Source organism: Myiozetetes cayanensis, unplaced genomic scaffold (assembly GCF_022539395.1).
Source record: "Myiozetetes cayanensis isolate MyiCay16 unplaced genomic scaffold, myiCay2020 scf24, whole genome shotgun sequence".
In the NCBI taxonomy this organism is placed as follows: domain Eukaryota; kingdom Metazoa; phylum Chordata; class Aves; order Passeriformes; family Tyrannidae; genus Myiozetetes; species Myiozetetes cayanensis.
In genome coordinates this window covers 7,653,655-7,676,441 of record NW_026087456.1, presented here as the reverse complement: position 1 = coordinate 7,676,441, position 22,787 = coordinate 7,653,655, and positions in this window count along the sequence as shown.

Here is a 22,787-nt window from a genome sequence, read left to right as displayed (position 1 = left end):
TAATAGTCCTTTGGACTTGTTATTATCAATATTCCACTCTCTCAGTGTCCAATTCTATTCTTAATTATCTTTCAAGTGCCAAAAGCCAGTGGGTATTAAGAGATAAACTGTACTCAGTACTACTTGGGTCCAACAAATAACATCAAGAATATGTTTGCAATTAAAATTCACACAATGGAATATTCGAAGTGAACACATTTTAGTATCAGTAGAAGCACATGTTGATGATGAAAAATACACAATGGCATGGTACTCTGTGCTGTATTATGCAAATGGATGCAGCAAAGGTCAAAGCTTATCTCAATCTCATAATAATGTAGTCTGCAGAGAATAATTAATTTACAGTGTGCTTTCTTACATTGTGGAACACAATACTAAAAGCCATTTTATTCCAGAATTTTCTTTTTTCATGCTGCAGAAAGAAATCACATCAAAGATTTTTAGTTTCCTGTTTGGGGACTGGAGGGAAGGAGAAGGGGCAGCTCTTTAATTTATGTTAGTCTAATAGTAACACCAAACTAAAACTTAAATAACACTGTGTTTCAGTTGCTGAAAATGTTGTTAAATGTTGGTGTTCAGGAATGAGATTTCCATGCCCAGCAGCTGCCTTACATTACTACAGCAGAAGTTTTGGAACAATTTCCATGAACCAAGCAGCACTATAAGGATTCAGTTGTACTCACAGTTCCCTACACAGGACAACAATTTACATCTATTCCATGTGTGTGAACTACTGAAGTGCTGTGGATTTGAAGTGCCATCCAGTGCAGGGAGGTCATGAAGTTGGCAGCATAAAAAGCCAGGAAGCTCACCTGTGTCCCATGTGCTGGTGGGAAACTGAACTCTGCTTCTGTCTCCGTAAACACAACCTTCTCCATACACTGGTGCTGTTCCATTTGTCTCTGCCTGCCAAAAAGAACAACATAATTTCTTGGCTTTGGGAGAAAAATACCTTTCAGGAGCTGATGTTCAGACCCTATGTTATATTATATGGGGGCTTCTGACATCAGCATCAAGAGAGCAAACAAGAGGATGAGATGCTGATGTTCTTTCAAATCCGAGGGAGTTTATACCTTACCTTCAAATGTTTGTACCATATTGTCATTTTGATTTGAAAGCCAAATAAAGGTGCTTGGGAATGAAGAGGGGTCGCACTGTACAGAGCACAGAAAAGTAACATGATAGAGAAGTAGTAGTCGTGTTATGAGATGTGTTTTGCAAAGCACGAATTGGTCCTCTAGGACATCTGTCGTTCATCTGGAATTTTAACCCAATTCCATCTTCACTCTCTTTACTTTATTTTCCCTTGTATTTATTTTCTAGGAAGTTGTGTGCTTGTGTGGTTGCTTCAAGGAATCTTGAACAACATGATCTCCATGGGATCCAGCAGTGTCTAAAGCTCATTCCGTGCTGCTCACACACAGGTCAGAACAACTTTTGTACTTCTTATTGTTTTTCATGGGAGAAACTTGCACACAGCAAGCACTTTTAACCTGTCCCTAGAAGTCATCTGTCATTATAACCTCAAGTGTTGGTCACAAGATGCAGAACTAGACCAGCTGCTGCAGCACATCATCATTCAAACCACCACAGATAGGGTACTCCTCATGTCAGGTACCTTTACACACTCAAAATTAAACACTGGCAATTTCCGAGGAGGGTGAAAATGCTGTGGAGTAGTTAATGTTGACAGTAGTTGCTCAAAGGTCATTTGGAGACATTCATTAGTTGTTTGCTTGAACAGACAGTCATTATTATTGGCAGCAGGAATTGGCAGAAAGCAGTGTTATTGTCAGAAAGCATTAAAAGAGTGTCATTTGTCAATATGTGCTCTTCTGTGGAGCTGGCTGAGAACTCCATCTTTGAATTAAAATGGGGAAAAAAATAGCATGAATACCCTGATGGGATTTTGTCTGCATCTCCTGATATTGTCACTGAGGATTCTTTAGGGACTCTGTATCAGCCCACTGTCCTCTCTGTCTGGGAGAATAAAAGGAGGATTTTATCTTAAACTTCAGCTTCTATGATGCTGTTACAAGTTTTTCCAGATTTAGGAATCTTTTTGTTTGCCTAGCCCCCTGTCAGTTAGGCACATTTAGCATTAATTCTATTTCTAAACACAGATGCAAAAATTTTTACTATCTAGATGAATTTTTATCTGTTTATCTGAGGGGAAAAATAAATCAATATTCAAGATGCCCTTTTTTGTTCCAAATACTTGAGCCAGTGCTAACCATAACACAGGTCAGACTCAGAAGGGGTGGTGGAAGAGAAGTACTAATGACACTTATAATTTTCCTTTAGGACATTCCAATGATGAAAATAGTACAGTTTTTGTCTTTAATGCTGTCAAGTTTCATTAAAAGTGTTATTTAGCCCTTCCCAAACCTACATTACAATAAATGTCAACTCTCCAGTTATTAGATATTCAAATATTTGTACTGAAGAGCCTTTAATAATGAGGATATACATTGCAAATATGCATGCTGTTGCACTATTCAAATGAGACAAATCACTAGGGTCAGTTATTCCCAGAGTCTTAATAAAGCTGATTTTCTTACCAAATCTCAATATATCTCCTTTCTAATACAGGCACAAATGCACTAATGATTTAGAGTTATTATTTAATAATTTCCAAAATAAACACAGGAGCACTCACTAAGTTTTTGATGACACCATTCATTCTCCAGCTGGCTTCCTTCACCTCTAGCACTTGGAACCTATTTCATTCATTTCTCCAGGTTCTCTTCCCAGCAGCGAGCCACAATTCCCTGTGGCTACAGGAAAAGAAGCTTTTAAACTTAGTAATGGGTTCATCAGAATCAAACATTCAAGGAGCAGTGCTAATCACACACTCAGAGCTTAAGTCCTCAATGGAAGAGAAAACATCAGTTCTAAAACCCCATAGAAAGAAGTTAAGAATTTCTAGACAGACTCTTCCTTCCCACCTGGGGAGGCAGAAATGGCTTATTTGGGGAAAAAATAAACAGCAAGTTTCTTATCAAATTTGCTTCTCCTCTCACCATCTTATAAAATTGGAGCTCCTAAAGAACACTAAATCAGCAAAGGAGTCAAAGGCTGGTTTGTCACCTTTGTTTCCACCTCTGTCCCTGGTACAGGAAAGGTGAGAGGCAAGGAATGGATTATGGAACAGCACCTCTGTTTTCTAGTATATTCCACTGTTCAACATCCAGTTCTACATTTCCAATTGGCACGTCCCAACCCTTTTCTGTAAGAAAGAAAAGGAGCAAATCAGTGTCATTTCCCCCCTCTTTGCCCTTCGTTTGGCTCTGTGCTGGATGCATTTAGATTTCTGAGAGGGGTTCAAAAACTGCAAGCCAGTGTAATGCCATAGGACAAGAATTCAAAAGCAACCAAAATGGAAATTGGTAACAGCAGAGGTGTTGATGCAAGTCTTATGTCTTCAGGCTTTCTGACATCTTTGAGTACTGATTTTGACCTTGACCATCATTTTTTTCCTAATTTAAAAGTTTTCCTTTTTGTTCCATTCGTTAACAAAGTGAATTTTTTGATTAATTTGCATAGCCAAAGAGGGAAAAGCCTTTTCACTTCAAAGGTTTCCATGTTCTAAAGGGACTTTTTCTTGTGCCCTGTTTGTGAATCAGAGGAGAGACGGTTACTGTGTAACAAAAGCAATAAAACACACAATTTACTAAAACATTACCTGAAAATATTATCCATGGAAGAATGAGTCTGATTAGCTAACAGCAGCAGAAAGCTTTATGGTTGCAAGTTTTATGACCATTTGATAACAAAGTGTTATTTGCTTCTCAAAAGGAAGTTGCAGTACATAATGCATTTGCTGAGCTTAGTGATGTCATCCCTATAAATCACACAAGTTGCACCCTCCAGAAATAAAATTGGCACTGTATTGTTAAAAATTTAGTGTGCTAATAAAGTACTAGAGAGATTATTTCTGATTTTCAATATACAGCCAAATGAACATTTTTTATTGTAGCCAAAGGCATTTATTGCTGATAAAATTATAAATAATATTACCAGTTACTGACATTTAATAATGACAGTAATCAACCTGAAGCAAGTTGTTCCTTACATTTAAAAGCAGTAAAAGATGATAACCTTTGGTGATCTGTTTCAATTACACTCACTAGATGTAGTAGTACAACACAACTACAAGATACACTTCAATGACATTAACCAGGGGAAAAAAATAATCTTAATTATGTGCAATTCTTTCCTCATCCTTTGGGCAGACTGAATTATTTGTCAGTATTTAGTTCAAACTTTGTTGTGCTGATCCTACCACAAGTAAATATTAATGGAATGCCACAATCACACGTGCACTATGGAGAAATCTTGAGGCACTACATCCTGGCACCATCACACAGCTGCCGGTCTGGGCTACAAACACCCCAAATGAAATAGCTACCCAGCCACAGAAGTGGGATGTGATCTACCACGTGCTGAGCTTGGGAAGCTGGTGTTTGAAAAGCTATTCAAAATAATTATTGGAAAAGGAAGATCTAATCTGAGTTACTTATGCAGTTTGTTACTACAGCAGCTGAGCAACCAGTTATCTTTGACATCATCACCATCCAAATTTACTGACGAGAAGCGTTTGACACTAGAATGAAGAACAAATTAGTGCAGCATCATCTCTGAGAGGCAGCTCTTTGACTTGTGTTTATATCATGAAAAAATTAGGCAGAACACAACTGAAGAGATTGTGGCAGATCAGGATTATCCAAGCACAAGAGATAAACAGCGTAGAAAATAAGACTAACGGCCAATTTAGTAGAAATCACCTCTTCTAGGTGTGTGGTCTGAAGTGTCGTTAAGGCACAGGTTCCCAGACTGTTTTCTGTGGAGATGCAGGTACCCAGACTGCAGATGTTCCACAGACAGCTCATTAGTCACACAGCGCTCAGTTTACCAGGCTCTTTCCAGCTGAGAAACTCTGACATACAACAAGAAGTATAAAAAAGTGTGTTAATGATGTTACATTTGTCTGTAAGCAATCTTCATGATTACAAACAGGTCACAGGCCTGGGAATGTCAAAGGATGTCCTCAGTGAGACAATAAAAGTCTTAATAGAACAATTTCTATTAAAAACACAGCCCATTCTGTAGAAGTCTTGAGCATCACTCCTTCCAGCTGCTCCCCTTGCCTCATGTGAAGATGTCACTTCAGCCATGTGCAGACACCTGTTCACTTCATCTGCTTCCCTCCTCTCTCACTTGCATTAACTGCTCATCTCATATGATACAGAGATCATTCCTAACCCTTTTGTTTAGTACCAGCACAACAGAAATACAAACAACAAGAAGAACAAAATCCCTTCCTGGAACTTTTACAATTGCAACACTGTTATCTTTGTCAATGCCTAATAATTTCCCCATTTTCATCTTTCTGTCATTTATTATTCACAAGGCAGTAAGAGCACAGGTATGTTGAAGAAGGAAAGTCTGTTTAAAGTGTCATAATTCATGTGTTCTTTAGTGAAACCAGTGCTGCACAAGACACCAGCCAACTACCCAATTCCTAAACCAGGAGCCACAGAAAAAGGTAGGGAGGGCATCTTCATGGCATTGTCCTCCCCTCACTGCCACCCCAATGGGGCAGAAGAATCTGCAAATGAGAGAAAGTGCTAAAATAAAATCTCTGGTGCACAACTGTAGGGTTTGCTGCAATAAATTCTCTTACTGTGCTGTCTGAGCTGCACTCCCACCATGCACAGTCACCCAGCGACTGACCAAGGCCTCTTCACTGAGACACAAAATGAGCAATAGCCACCACAGAGACCAACAATGCTCACAGTTAAGAGTAAGAGCAGCAAGAATCACAGTTTTACCTTAAAATGCTCTGGGTCTAGCACACTAATCTGTACATTAATTAGTGGTTTGAAAGAGCTACATAGATATCAGACTTCTGGCTAAATAAAAACCCCTTCTGAGCAGCTTTTCCTGTCTCTGTGGTTCAAGAAACCACCCGTTAAACTGGTAACAAAAGATAATTAGCCGATAACTGCAGCTGCTGCTTGCATGTTATCTCCTCTATTTACAAATCCTTAAAACTTCTGTTTTGCCCAATTAGGAGTTTGGATTGTTTTTTCCCTTCTAGTTGTGAGAAGAGAAGAAACTCTCTTGTAAGATCTTGATTCCTCGTTAGTCTTTCCACTGAATACACCACTCAGCTATCACTAGACCTCTGTCATAAGGTACTAAACTTTGTCTTAATAAGCCAGTTTCTTGCTAAATCACAGACTGTTTTCCCTGTATCTAACACTCCATACTCCAAGATCAGATGCATTCACTCCATTGTGCAGATACTGCAGATGAGTACACTTAATAGTTAACAACCTGAAAGCTAACTCTAATTTAAATTACTCCAATACTATAAGCACATTTCCCCTGAGGAAATGTAGAACACTTGTGAAATACTGCTTTTAAGATTCTTGGTTTCTAGTCACTGAAACACCTACTCATCTAGGAAAAAAAAGTATTATAGCTTCTACAATTCTACATTTTATTCATGGCTACGTTCAAACAAAATGAATTATTTTAAAGCCAGATTGAATATTTTAACAGGAACATTTAAGGTGTTATCTGATACAGCCAAAACTAGAACACCCAAATCCTTAGTGCCCATGCAGGAGTTGCCCTTTCCTCACAGCAGATAAGCAAAGGCTATCTGATATTATATTAAATACTCATGTACCCGTTCCTCAGGTCTGGTTTTATTTATCACCTGTACATAAGTATAATTCCAATGCCTTAATTCCTCCTGAAACCATGACTCCCAAGCAGTGAAGGCACATACTGAAACTCAGAACCCAGAGTGCTGCCACCCAGGATTCCCAGGGAGAGCTGGCCAAGGAGCTGCTCCTCCCAAAGTGCTGCAGGGAGGTCTGTCACAGGGATGGCAGAGGGTCAGGTATCCTACAGCTTACCCTGTGTGGTAATTCAACAGGAATTTAAAAAAGCTATCAGCAGTTGTGTCTTCTGTCTATCTGGAAAGGAGTTTACCAGATCTCTAAAGTTGATTGTCCCCATCTGTTCTCCTCCTTCAAGCGGTATCACTGACTGTCTCCAACACTGAATTCCCATTGCTTAGGCAATGCCAGCTACAGACCTGGTCTGTCATTTTTGTTGCCTAGTTGCAGGCCTTTGGGACCTGCAAAAGATGGTGCATCAAAGTCACCATTTGAACCCCCTGTCGAAATGGTCTCTGTCATTGACTGATGTGCCCCATCAAAGCCTCTGAAACCACCAGCAACTGTAGAATTTGGGATTTTGTCACTCTTCAGAAACAGTAATCTGCCTTCCTTTGAGGACATATCTTCATGCTGCTGCCACCACATCAGCTTCAGGAAAACAACATGACTAGTGTCTGCCTTTGCTTGTTCACCTTCGGCCTCAGTGTTCAGGTTGACTGCTTTCCACTTCTGCTGCTGCTTAGCCTGCCCTGGGGTTACACAGGTCTCTGCAGAGCATTTACCCACACCACTTCTGAAAAGTCAGCATCCTCAAAACACTCACTGGGATTTACAGTTCTAGAGGGAGATTTCATAAAAAAAACTTCTGAGAACCCAGAAAACTCAGTGAATTTATCAGTGGTTATGGTTATTATGACTGGTGGAATTGGAATTTCTAATTTTATCCTCTTTTACTTATGTTTTACCTATTTCAGACAAATAGGGGTTCCTCAAGTATTTTACACTCAGTGCAGAAGAGTTGACTGTCATTACCTGTATCAACATCTTTGCAGTCACCTTGTTAGTTTTCAGTCCAGCATTTGAGCACAAAATCCACTTAGAGAGCTCTTGCCTGCATGGGATGTGTTGCTATTGCAGCACAGTTGAGAAAAAGGTTTTGCTGTATCAGAAACACAAAAATTATACTTTAGATCACAAAGAAGGTAAAATCAATATAAATCTTGACCCCCTGTGAATAAGATGAAATGACAGGTCAGTTACTCTTTGTCATTTCTGGCTAAAAAGGAGCTTAGGAAACACATGCCATGGTAATGACACAGGAGGGAAGCAAAGGAATCCTCTCAGCACTGCAAGTGCTAGAAGAGCCCAACATAAACCAGTTCAGTGGTGGCATTATGTAACATCCTCAAACAATTTTAACAGATATTGTGTTGTCTGCTTTAAAAATACAACTCTTACAAAAAGGGTCCTGTCCCACTGCTGCAGCTCAGAGCTTCTGTTTAGAAAATTCTGGTCTAAATTCCAACCTAATAACCTATTTTTGGGTCTGGTTGCAGCAAGTATGCATGTTTCACTTAAACAATTATGTCTGTAAGTGTTTGGGTTAAGCACTTTTGTAATTCATTTGCACAGATAAATACTGGTGGCCTTCTGGTGGGAAACCTCTCACTGCAGTGAACGCAGCAGCCAATCTCATTGACATGCAAGCCAACCATCATCTCATTCCCTACACCACGTGTGAAAAGAAAACCCATTTCAATGCTGTCCCAAATGCACATGACAGCACCAATGAAGCGCTTTCAGCTTTACGGTATCCATTACAATTAATTATCCCAAAGTCCTTGGCATCAACTGGGAAAAAGCCCTTCCTTTTGAATAAATGGACCTCCATCAAAATTACACAGGCACCTGAGCTGACTGCAAATGGACCCAAATATTCACTGGCATCTTGCTACAAGCAAAGGCCTTTTCTCTATGAAGTTGTTTGTCAGAGGATTTTACTGCCCTGAATTTCTAGTGTAACAGATAGCATGATGTTTTTACCAGGAGATAAAGCTGAGAAGGTGTATTTTATGATATTTCAGGAGATAAAGCCAATAACAAGAAAAAAGACAGATATTTCATGTCAATTTTTCACCTTTATAAAACCAGTAGAGCTGTTTAACAATCATTCCAGAAAGCTTATTCAGTGTCAATTAGACTGCCCATTGTGCTAAATATTAGAAATCAAGTAATAAACTAAACATCTCCCAGAAGCATTGATAATACATAAAGAGAAAGAACATCCAAGTCAATTATGTGCTAGAAATGTGTAAATGGAGGGGACAAACTCTATTAGTGTGAAAAACTACCTAAGGACTGAAAGTTCTGTTTATTTAGAAATTACTGAGTTGGTTAGAAGTTGAGTTGACAAAAGCTCAAAACTTTATGAGTTCCTTCTCCCTTAAGGATTGGAATAGCAGAAAAGAAAGGTAGCATTTTACCATTTCAATTCTGTGGTAAGTCCCGTCTTTATGACACCTCATTTGTCAAGGTTAATATTTGCCTTTCACTGTCCCTAAATAAATTCTGCTTATTATAGTTACTAAAGTTACCTGGCATGTTAGAGTAGAGTCAGCATTTGCTGTGTTATGAACTCTGCATTGTAGATATTTTAAACTCTATCTTTCCTCTGGGTGAAATGATTTCTCTAACAATGGCTACTCTAGGTGTCTATTTTGGGATGGACCTACATTGAAATGACTGCACGAAGATGTCATTAAAATACAAATGAAAGAAAATTCAGCACAAGTACCATACTCCTCAGATTCCCTCATCCTTGTTTCACAGCACTTACATTTGTATTGATTTTATAATGAATGCACACGAGATGAGGGAAGTGCTGACTTTTCTTGCTCTGCCATGTTCATTGCAGCTTTTCTTGTCTGAGTGAGGTGCAGCAGATCACTGAACTATTAAAAAGGACTTCCAGCAGTGGAATAAGTTTCTTTTACAGCACAACCATTATACAGCTTCTCTCATGAGACACTAGGTATAACCTGTTTGGTGTATTAAGAGAAGATGAAACCTGTGATTTAATATTCTTTAGAATGCACAACTTGAAAGAAATTGCAGTTTGGAACACTATTAAAACATACACTGAGGCACCACTGACAAATACTGCCTATCCCTTCACCCTCAACCCACACAGAGATTCTGTGGATTAAAGTGACCCCACAAAATCATACTGTGCATGATTCTTCAAGTGAGGATGGTGATGGGTTAGGCTGGAATAAGGTATTGAAACATTGCCAGTCAGGGCTTTGAGAAGTTTTCCTGGAACGTTAGACCGATTTTCTACCTGTGAGGTCTCTTCAAGATATTATTTACTTAGAGACAATATCTAAACCACAAGCAGAACAATCACTTGGCACTAAAGAAGGGTGATAGCATTAGAGTGTTTAATATTACTGGAAATACAGCTTACCAAAAGACAATTAATACCAGTGACAGACAATGTTGAAACTTATTCCCAAGGACTCTGCTTCAGAGACAGCCACCTACTTACTTAGCAGGCCATGTCAGAACTCACTGCAAGCTGACAAGAGACAGAATGCTCACATTGAAATATATGAGGGGGGAAAAAACCTAAAATATGACATTTTATCCCTTGAAAAGGTTGTTTAGACAGTACAGCAAATTAAACTTTGACAGCTGTGCACTTGATGTAAAAAAAAAAACCCATATACTAGTACTACCTGAAAAAATATGCTACTATGCTATAAGGAGTTACAAATAAAATAAAAAATAAACCCCACCTTTTGGGCTTGACACAGGGCTGTTACATGAACAGCTGAGACTTCTCAATGGAGAGTAGGTCCATTCTGAGAAACTGGAAAAGTGAAAGAAAGATTTTGTGAGTTAGTAATACTTACTCATTTAATCCAGGTCCTAAAACTGTTTACAGAGACTGCTGAAGAAAATCATGACTAAGAAAGTCAGGTCACAACATCACATGTACCAAGGTCCGTATTTATCTAGGGCTTTTATAGGTAACTTAATTTGCTTCCTATTAAACCAAGGAGGCAATTTTAACCTACCCAGAACTAGAGAACTTTCTCTGGAAGGATGTGACTGGCTTTTTCTCTGCTACCCTTTCAGCAATATTCCCTTTGTAGGGAGGAAGAAGGAGAAATAGTCTTAGTGGATTAAGCCTATATTGACACACTAAAAAGTTTCAAACTTCTGTTGTTCATTCAAGTATTCACCATTATCAGTTACAGATTAAACTGCTGTCCAGTATAGCTGTGTCTGAGTTTTGGAGCACGTACCCTGGATATAAATTGCAGCCTGGTTGGGTCAAAATGTACTTGGTGCCCTGTAAATTCATCTGTATCTCCACCTGGGTTTTTAATACCATCAACACACTACTTTAGATCACAAAGACAAGCCTAACTGGACTTCACGGAAGACAGACGAAACAAAGCATTACAATCTCTTGAAAATAACTCCCAAAGGCTTTTAATTTCCAGGTACCTTTCTTCCTTCTTAACAGAAGCAGTCCCCTACCACCTTTCCCATCATGACAGGGCAGCTTACATATGTGCCAAGAGCACAGCAGATGGTAACACAAGCTGTTTTATTAGTGCCATGCACTGGCAGTGCCACCAGTTGTTCTGGTACATACTCAGGGCTACTGAGCAGAGCCCCCTGTGGGGAAACGAGAACATTCGAGAGGGTGCTGAAATATTGCATAATAACCTTCCAAAAAGATCCACAACTGAGTGACATGGAACTACAAGTATTGTGAGAAGTCTGGAAAATCTGTAATGGCAGTTTCTGCCTTGCAAGATGGCCAGTGTAACAGTAACACCCTGTTCAAGTCCTTACAGGGACAAATATGGGGTTTTTTCCCTAGATGGAAAAAAGTATATTTTGAACAAGATAGAAGATCAGCATTCAACTCCTAGAATTAGTTATAAAGCTTTATCTTTCTTAAATTCTGCTCAAGGAAGAACTCCATGAACTCCGCTGTATTGCACAATGCTCAAAACTTCCCATTGAAATGCCAAAATATCAGCTCTCTGCACAGCAATTTCAAATTTTTGTTGGGTACCACCTTTCTATTTTAAGCAGGAGCAAGCAGCTTCAATGGTACACAACACTGTGATACTGTGAATTTTGCTCTAGTAAATCTTCCATGGCTTTCTGAATAAATAGGGTCCACCAGTACTATTTTGACAAGAGAGAAACTTGCATCTAAACTTGTACTTTCTGTACCACTTCAGGCAAGTACTCAGTAAGTCTTTTTACAGTTGCTGTTACACAGAGAAAGACAGACAGTACACCATTACAAGCTTCCCAGGGTTCCAAACTGAGGAGATTTCACTGCTAAAATACTTTTCAAGCAAATTATATCCTTCTTTCAACTGACTTGAAAAGAGCTTCCAAGATAGCTTATTTCATAGATAAAAGTTGTTGCAGTAAAACTGATTAAAATGTGTTACATTATTTATAGTTCAAAGTTATCTTTGCTTCAGGCAAGGTATTTATACCTTTCATCAGGATTAACTATTTTACCAAGTATTTTTCAAACGTAAGTCACTCAATTTTAATTCAATCCATTACACCTGTTAAGTCTATTTTGGAGAGATTTCTGAGGATTTATTTCACAATAGATGAGCTTAATGTATGTTTCAATGGGAGACAGGCTGGGTGGTTGGAGAGATAGGATGAGATGATCCATGTATCAGTCTCCTAAAAGAAGAATTTAACTCTAAAAGAGGGAGACACAAAATGTACACACTGGCTGCTATTCAAGGCTTTTTTTTCAGTCTGTCTTGTCTTTCAGAGTACCTGAAAAAAAAATGCTGAAGGAAATTCTATTTCCTTTGGGAGCACATGTTATTAATGGCTATTAACACTCACAGACTGGTGTGTTTGTCAACAGAGAACTTCACAGAGGTGCAGTTACATCAGGAAAGCAATTGCTGTGCTAGTTTGCTCCATTTAAACAAAAAGATCCCAGTATAGGCACTTCTCTATTTACCCCCTGGCAAGGAGAGCTATATTAAACCTAGAAATTCTAAATTTTGGTGACATACCAATAGAGACCCTTAAAATTCTCAGTTTTTCAGATCATTCCCAGAAAGTGTGAAATTTTCCTCTAATAGCCAATATACCATTCATTTTATTTTTTCTCATATCAAAAATACAGCTACATGACATTTCCCTGTGCTGCAGCATTTGTATGTTGATTCCACTTTAAAAGATTTAGGTATTCGTTCAGCAAGTTCCTGCACACTAAGGAATTTCTTTCCCGCCCCCCCTCCCCCCAAGCAAAAAACCTCATCTTCCTCTTTCTTGAGCACAAATGGAAGTGCCTGATACTAAAAAACAGCCAGATCCATTTCTAAAAACGCCAACAGAAGGAATGCTTTCCCCTGCAACTCCTCTGAAGTAAATTGATTCGGTTTGGTAAGCACTACCCACTGCCTTGGTGTCATCTGGAATAAGGAGATACATCCTGTGCTTTGTAAGATCCATGCTAACAAATTACTGTGCATCATACCTGCCTCCACATTCCTCTGGACAGCTTAAGGAGTGAGTTGTTGGCTTCAATCTTATTAGGTGTAAACCAGAAGCTGCTCTTGAGAGCTTCTGGCATTTGTTCAATGTTTATTTTGCACATCGTACACTTAATTTTTCAGCTGAGAAATAAGAACTGCTGTGTTTTGCACAACATTCTCAGGCAGTGTAAAAGGACAGCAGGGTATATATGGTCTTTTTGCTTATTCTGTTGTTTTGGAGGAGAGGTTTTCCACTGTTTCCAATTTCCTTGCCACACAATTTCGCTTTATGCAGCAGCTTTTTTTAACATTTGCATGACACATCAAACACACTAAAAGCTCTTTGTCATGTTTTGTCAATGTTTCCCAGATCGTGTCCTGCTTCCATACTGACAAGCTGGACAAAGGAATTCTTGTTGGATAGTGAATTAACTAGACTCACAAAATTTCTTCAAAATTCTGCAGATTGGTTGTATCCTGCTTTTCCCTTGAGGGACAGCATGCACGCAAAGACATCGAAAACATATTTTTCTCTCCAGAAACAACTTGAGCTATTTAGCAGGTAATAAGAAAAAACAGTATCTATTGATTATTTTTGAGTCCTGCACCTCAGAAAATGATCCATCATGCACCTCAGAAAATAATCCATTATACCTTGGTTCTTGGGTGATCAGTTTAGATAGGATTCAAATACAGGGTTAAAATAAAAAAAAAAAAAAAATAATGGCACTTACTGTTCACGGACAGCTCAAGAATCCTGGCTTTGCTAGAAACATTGCTAGGAAAGGCTGGTTTTTGAGGGAATGGAAGGTAAATTTGTGTCCATCTTCCATCACAGCAGATGCCATTTTGTTACTCATCCTATTATCCAGCTTTCAGACAGACTCCTGTACTGGATTCCCTGTGTCATCCTCCAAATTGTGCTCTGTGTGAGGTGTAACACAACCACCACACTGAAGTGATCATGTCACCAGTAGTACGAAATTCCTATTATTTTCTAGGAAGTTGTTTTAATTTCACATCACGTGGATATTTTGTTTTTCAAATATAGTTACAGGTTCCTGTGAAAAGCAGTAACTGTTCTTCAAAACTCTGCTATAAACTTTTAAATTAGAAACCAAATATTCCATCAAGATCCCCTTAACACATGACACCAATAGAGACTTTTTGAAAAGTATTATTCTGGTCTTTATCCTAATATCTACTTATTTCCACACAAAACTCATTGGCAATAGAGTTTCCCTTTGAGTTCTCTTCCAGCTGGAAGAGTCATTCACCTCTTACTCTGCATACCTGCAATATTTACTCAAGAAAGAAATGTTTTGTTTTGCTCCAAATAACTGAGCTACTGAGGGGGAAATGATCCTTTTAATGAACATCAAGATTTTAAAACACTCTTGCCCACTGCTAAAATAGACATTTTGGACTAGAATATGGTTTGATGAACCACCCTTTGAACAGGCCCGCTGTGAATTCCTACAGGTAATACACTGAAAAATAGGGGGAAACCCAGTTCTTATCTAAATAGCCTCTAACAAATTTCAAATAATACACATGAAAAAACATGTTAAAACTTACATGAAGGTGAACAGATTTTAATTGGTTCTATTTGACAGTCTATTCCAACAAGAAAGTCATCTTTACCTCTAAACAATGTTGTCAATGTATTCTCAGAGCTACAGCTGAAAACAGGCTGAAGAGGCAGGAAGCAAGAGCCATCCTTGGTCAGTAACCTTTTCACTGGTGGCAGAAATAAGAGAAAAGTGACATCACACTTCTTGCATTAATAAGAACAGTAATAAAACCCAGTTGGGATTAGCATTTGAGAAGCTCAGGCTCGTGGACCAATATGCCTGGTCAAAGTTATGCCTGACCAATTACGTCTTAACTAAAGTTCTTAAAATAATGAGAACCGAATTTGACATTTAAAGAAAAGAACAAGAACATTTGTCTGCTTAATTATGTTAAGCCTGAAAGCACTTCAGTCCTATAGTTTTTCCTTTCATGATGTTATTATATAAGCAGCATTAGAACAAGAGAATTCTAGGTCTTATACTTCAGTAACTCCACTTTCTAAAAAGGCCTTCAGATTCTGTCAGAAGCCAGATAATGCACTCCCTCAGTTTACAACTCCACTGCTTTGACTTACTAAAGTATTCAGGTGGGGGATTTTTGCTTGGGTTTGGGTTGTATTTTTAATTTTTCCCTGGCCCCTATGCCTCAGGGTAATTAGAGATTGATAGTACCTGTTGTTACTATTGATGTCATAATACTTCACTGGAATATCTCATTAGGGCTGCTTCCCTAATTACACCAGTCACACCAGAGGGAAAGACATTGCCATCACAAGGCTGAGATGTCAATTATTTTACTTTTTTTTACCTTGGGAGAAAACTGCTTCAGCAAGATTCCCCATCCTTTACAGTGAGGGAGGAATTTCACTCAGGTGGCTTGACTTTTACACAAAACACACAAACACAAAAAGCTTCCACGCAGCAGGAGACGAGGTCTTCTTGTTTATGAACATTTTGGGAAGCAAATTCTCTGCTTGGGAGAGATCAAGAACAGGTATGAAATGCAACTAGTGGTAATATCAATATATGCTGATATTTAAGGGAGATGGAAGGCAGCATGGTGAGGAGGAAATGAAGGATTTTAATGGAAAAAATATCAACCAAGCTTCGGATGAAATAGGAAAACTGTCCCTAGTGTGCTCACAAAGTCACAATATTGGTTGTGGGTAGGGTTGTGTTTTTTAGTTGGTTGTTTTTTATACAGTACAACACTTTCCATGTTTCTACAGAGTGAAATAAATAACAATTTTGTTTAATATCACTTCTTTGCCCTCTTTTTTTAACTAAAGAAATTTTGGGTTGTTGTTATTTTTTGGTTTTTTCTTTGTTTGTTTGTTTGGGGGTTTTTGTTTTGTTTTGTTTTTTAATTTGAAGCTGCAGTAAACTGCAGGTTAGTCAAAGAATATTCTCTGTCATAATAAGTATAATCACCTCCAAAAGAGGGGAAAAACTGGTATTACTATATCTCTATAATTTGGTACTTGCTGTTAGAAATACACTTATAACAGAAGTCAGAGCAGCAGAACCAAAGTTAAATTTACTCTTGTTCCCTATAAAAAGTACATGTCTTCCTCAAATAAGAACTGTTTTCCAAATTAGAGTATTATAAAGAAGAAACTGGGAGGGAAATGGACTTTCATCCTATTTAGTGAGAGAGCACAGGGTGGAAAAAAATCAGTTTTGCAGGCATAAATAGCTTTTCTCAAAGTAAAATTGCGTAGATTTTACCAACAGGGTGCTCTGAACAAATTCCTTAATTCGAATCACTATCTGAGTTCACAAAATCTCTCGTAGGCTGAAATATGTAAAAGAACTTCCAAAAAAGGGCTTTGCATAGTCATTTCCCTGCAGGAGAAACTGGCTGCTTTGATTCCACCATATGGTTGAATCATATTCCACCTCATGAAGCTGTTGCACAGCCAGTAGGAAAAATGGTATAAACACACACACAAAAAATAGTATTTTCTGTGCCATTATGATGATGACAGTTTTCTGAATACTGTTTACTATAAGCACTCAGATGTTTAACAGCTCAGTGTTGTTACATAAAGCTGCACTCTTGATTAGAATGCCCTGTCAGCAAGTCTTCAAGTGCCTGTCAATTATTTATTGTATCTAAAAGCTGCAGGTCATTTGACCTCGTGGAACCCAACAAATACAAATTAATATGTTTTTAAACGTTGCTGTATTTTGGGAAACAAACACCGATGACAGCAAGAAGTAAAACTACATATTGGTAAAAAAGAAAGTGTACCTGGAAAACTATATTTTTCATTTAAAAAACCCCAGCAAAGCCCAAACTTTCCTTGTAAAACAGAAGTGACATATATCCACTATTTTTTACTAAGCAAAACCAGGTTGGCTACAAAAATAGAACTCTGGGATTTAATGGAGAAGAAAACTTTGCTAAAGTAAGAAATTGCAAACTATCTGAGGAACTCAAGCTTATCTGTTAATTATTCATGTTTCTGTTTTCATTTCCAGCTACTCTGGAGCTGCTGATGCTGGCACTCTTTACTAGGTTTAAGCATCCTTTCAGCTCAACTCTGCCAAATTAAACTGTCACTTTCTATTAAAAAAATCTATAGCGGGAGGTTTTTAATCTTCTGATTTATACTTTGTAATAGGAAGTCAAAGTTTAAATTAGGACGGTATCAGCTTACGAAATAAAGCCCGAGCAGTGCAGTGACAACCACCAGTGAAGAAAAACTAAAGTGCACAGTAGAGCAGCTGGAGTTTCTATTTTTTAAGGGTTTATTTTACACACTCTCAAATCAGTCTCACACTTCTTTAACATAGCAGTGCCCACAGATTCTGACAGAGCACGCCTGCAGGAAGGTGTCACTTGCCATCCAGTGTCTGCACTGTACCCGATTTTACTGACCTGCTCCACCTGCAGCCTGTTCACCTTTCCAGTGTATTAAGCAGGCACTGCACAACTCAACTGAATTAACACTCCCTTATGTGAGTTGCTCCTCCTCAAATTTCATGAGGAACTAGGGGCTCCACACCTCACTGTGCTGACAATGAAACTGAACCAACTTCAGTTATTAAACAGCTTTATAAGATGTTATCCTGTCTCCTTTTTTTTTTTTGTAAAATTCTGACAAAGAAAAACTACAGTAATAGTCCTATTTATTTCCCCTGAACATTACCTTTACTTTACATTTTTTTCTCCTAAGCATTCTCCATCTTCTCCACTGGTATCAATCCTTTATTTTCTATCACTTTTTTTTCCCACCAATCTACCTCTATCCTTTCTGATTTTTTTTTTAATTTTTTTTTTTCCCCTGACAGCTATTTCCCTTGTTTTCTGTGCAGGCACAGCCAGTATTTACTCTCTATTCCCCACTTGCTCCTGTGATGCTGCAAAGCCAGTTCCCTCCTCAGAAGAGGGTTATCCTTGTAGAGAGGACTTGTTTATGGAAGGAACACGTGCACTGGAGCAGCTGAACCTGTTTGCTCAGTCCCAGCAGAGAAAAAGCAATCCTCACCCATCAGCTGATTTTAATTACTTTAACAGCAAGAAGAAACTGTGGCTAGAGGTTGAGAATTTGTCAAGATAAAAAAAAAAAAATCAAATCACTGAGACAAGAAGAACTCAAGTAAAAGAGTAAAATAGAAGAAAACAGAAATACCTCAACACTTGCTGTGGAAGGAAACTTTGCAGACACTTTACCTCACACATTTACCCAAAATATTCCCATGATCTGAAATTCCTCATGTAAGTAAATTCTCAAGCTCCCATTTCAGTTTCTCAAGAGTTATTTCCAAGAAAGGTTCAGCCAAACAGCTTATCCAACTGGTTTAAATTTTCACACTTGAAGACAGCTCTAAATATGTGCTTTCTGCTTCTACTTGGGGCAATATTTCCCTCAGTGCCTATTGGTAGTCCCACTCAGGATTATAAGCAGGACCTTTTAGTATCACTGTAATATAAACATTTATTTCTTGAATCAGTAGATTAGTGCTTAAAGATGGAAAATTAGCTCCCAGGATTTGAGTTTTCTTTCATCGAGTTCTACATTTCATCTTCTTTACTATGAAAGTTTAGATCCCTTTGTTCCCAAGTCATGAGCACTGGAAATATTTTTTTTTCTCTATTTATGCTGACATTATTGTTCTGAGGTACAGTTGAAGAAAATTCAGTTACAAGATGTGCTCCAGACAGGGAGAAAGTGACCTCAGCCTGGGAGAAACAGTATTTATTAGGGTTACTATAACACAATTGCTCATAAAATGATTATTTACTGCAATCACTAGCACTCTCTCCATCATGTCATGTCTCATGAACTTTGAGATCATTTTTACAGAAGTTTAAATTGCCTATAAGCATAATCTTGTTATGACATCTTTATCTTGTCACAGGAAATTTTACTCCCATCCTTCTTTTGTCCTAGGGATCTATAGTTCACTCCTACTATTAATAGATGTCAGCCACTCTGTCTGGCTCAGCATGTTGTGCCAGGCTGGATTTCACTGGAGCCACCACTGACAGCTGTGGCTCTGCCAGAATTCCCTCTCTCTTTGCACAGACTGAGTAAGAAAAGGGATTATTGAGGAGAATACACAAGCTGACTGTAATACAATTAGCACACAACACTGCAAGGTCACCAGAGGATAATTAAACTGGGTAAAAAAAGACTCATCTCTACAAAGATTTTTGTCAAAGACTATTGAAACAATTTTCTTGCAGGATGGTGTCCTTAGTATTGCCAACAACATAATGTAACTGCTGCTGCTTCCTATGCTTGGTTTATACTTTGGATTCCCTCGTGCTGCCCCATGACTGGATTTTGTATCCACTCTGTTTGTAACAAGAGCCTGATCCTGCAAACTGTGACACTGCTACTTCTCCCCCCCCCAAAGAAAGCCAAGCTGCATTTCAAAGCTCCATAACTCAGACTTCATGGGGATTTACCTCAAAATTCCAGTGCAAGAAGTTACCCAGATGAACTCCACAGTGTGTGGAGAAGTATCCCTTCTTTTTGTTTCAAACCCATGACCTGCTGCTTCATCTGGGGCCCTCCTGTCACCACATCACTGCTACCAGGATTTCTTGAGCCCTTTTGCCCTCTTTACCCTTCACCCAGTTCTTGCATTTCCAAACTGAAGAGATTCCAAGCAGCTGTTCCTCACATGGAAGCCACTCCACACTTATCATTCTCATCTCCACAAAAATCTTATTCCTGCTTTTATCCATCGTTCTTGACCTTCTCCCCCTCCTACCACATTAAAAACAAGGAAGAACCTACTTTCTGGGATGACCACAGCTGTCACTGAGTGGTTTAGAAAGCAAAAATTCTAGAACTGACTGTAACAAGAGTGAAAAACTGCTTCTCATCACCAGTGCCACAAATCCTGTCTGACAATGCCATCATAGACCCTCTCCTACCTCCTCTTTTAAGCCTCATCCACTTCATTCCCTTTCCTTACATGAAAATCTGAAATCTCCAATTATGTAATTGAAATTAAAATGGCAGAGAACATCAGGAATTAAATACTGTGAGAAGTGTTTCCCGCTACATTTTCCACACTGGAGCAGCACAAATGGGGCAGAAAGCCACCCTATGAATTACACATTATTAACTTCAATTATTCAAAACTTAGAGGAATATATTTTCATCACAGGATTTAAAGAATGCATTTCTCCCATACAGTAATTTTTCAAGGAGGAGGCAATTTAAGATACACCTTTTAATCAGCGTGCCCAGTTGGGTAACCTAAAGAATTCTTTGCTCACATGTGACCAGGTAAGATTTTAATCCCCACTCACACTTTGTATAAAGGATCTATAAGCTGAAAGACTACATTCAATGAGATTGCTCAGAATTTTTCATATGATAAAGAGCAGTGAACAGTTGCAAACAATCACTACTGTAATTCAGGCACTAAACTCCACTAATAAATGTGACAGACTCTCTAACAGAACACCCAAAACCTGTTGAGATCTCTTTCCATTCAAGCAAACAGCTTAAATTATCCCAGCCCTGCAAGGGAAACAAAGGATGGGCTTCTCTTCAGTGCAAAGCTTTTCTGAAAATAGATAATAAATCATAAATTAAATTCCCTCCCCTACTAATAACCACTGCCTGGGGGAGATAAGCCAAATTTGGGGTTTAAGCACTCAGCTTGTTTTTAATTCCAAAGATGTTCTGAAATATGATAAAATTTAAAGCTTGGAGGAAAAAAAAACTAATAAGAAATTGTAACACAGTAAGTTGTAAATGAGGATGGGTAGGAGCCAAGGTGAAGCCTGTACTCTGCTGCAGGCATTTCTGCCCCACTCTCACAAGCACCTGGATGAGGATCCATTCTGTGCAAGTGCATAAGAGACCTCCAGGACACCTTTCCATGGATTTTCAAGTAGTTTGAAATAATCAAAATTGACTTTTTTGCTCCTTAATTGGAAAACTGGAAACTGCTAGAAGAGTTCCTCTGGATTAGATATTCCTATCCTGATGCAGTTTGTCCTACATTTGATTAATTGCCACCATGAAAATCATTTTCTTCATGCTCTGCTAACTGTATTCTAAAGGAGCTTTTCTCTGATAATAACTTCAAATTCCAATTGCTGTGACAGACTCTTCTCCTTTGAATTGTTTGGACCTTTGATGAAGACATATCCCATTTATCTTTGCTGAAATCTAAGGCTGCTAGGCTCTGAAGCTCTCCAGCTTCTACCCCCAGAAGGTAGGTGTGACATCCTACATTTACTAGGAAAAGGTACTATAAATATCTTAATTTAACAAATAAACTGAAAAGTATAAACCTTGTCTTTTAAAAATACGTTAAGAGTGGGATATACACATGTAAGAATATACCTTAGGGAAAAAAAATTTATTATAATGTTGTTATGTGAGAATTAATTTGCAGCTATATATACATATCCACCCTTTATTAAAGGCTTTTTACCCTTCATCAGTCCACACAGCATTGCTTAATAACCTGTGGTGCTTTCTGAGGACTGAGGCTATATGTGAACTGCAGGAAAAGTGTGTGCTCCAGCAAGCCTGCAGTTCTGCCACCTTTATAAATGGGTGGTTTGCATTGTGAATTAAAAAAAAAAAAAAAAAAAGGCTAGCAACACAACTAACAGGTGCTTCTGTGAGAGTAGGACTGAAAAATTCTTCCTGCTTCCCTCACCAAGCAATTCCAATAGCAGCTTCATGAAGTAACACAGAAATAAGAACTTCAAGTATCAGGAAAAAAAAATAAAAAAATCAGCCCTAATATCAAGTTACTGGATAAGGGAAAAGTTTTTCTAATTATCTACCTTGTGCAGCTTCTCAAATCCAGGGATTTAATGACTGTCCCCTTCAAAGGAATTTAACAGAACTCTGCATTTGGAAGAAGACTGGATCATTTCTTTTTTTTTTTTTTTTTCAAAGTACGTTTTAATTCACTGCTAATCAATATAAATTGCCTCAAAAACCTCAAAACGTTTTTGTTTGGCCACTCTACTGAAGTCTCATGTAATCACTACTATCAAACTCAGTTGCATTAGCATAAGTTCATCACATCTTTATCTTCTACCTGTGAAAGATCTGCCTTACATTTCTCATTAATCAATTAACCCCATTAAATAAAGCCATCTGCTTAGATTCTCACAGATTTAGTATAGGGTTGTTGGGGACAATTTATTTTTTTCCTCATCTGAAGTTCTGAACACTGGGTAAGTTATTCCAGAAGTTCAGCGGAGGTAAAGCTACAAAGCAGCTGAGGTGTTTGGGTCAATCATGAGAACAAGAAGCAAGAGTAAAACAAAGTTTTCAAAGATGCAGTGTTTTTCTCCTAACACAGCCAAGAAGTTTGACTTCCTGACTTCTAATAAAAATATAGTATACTGATTTAATTTCCTTAAACAAACATTACCATTTCCAGCATTTTGATCACTATGTACAAATTCATTTCCCTGTGAATTTACAGGGGTTTCTTTTCTTGTTATTAAAAGTTTCTTATATGGC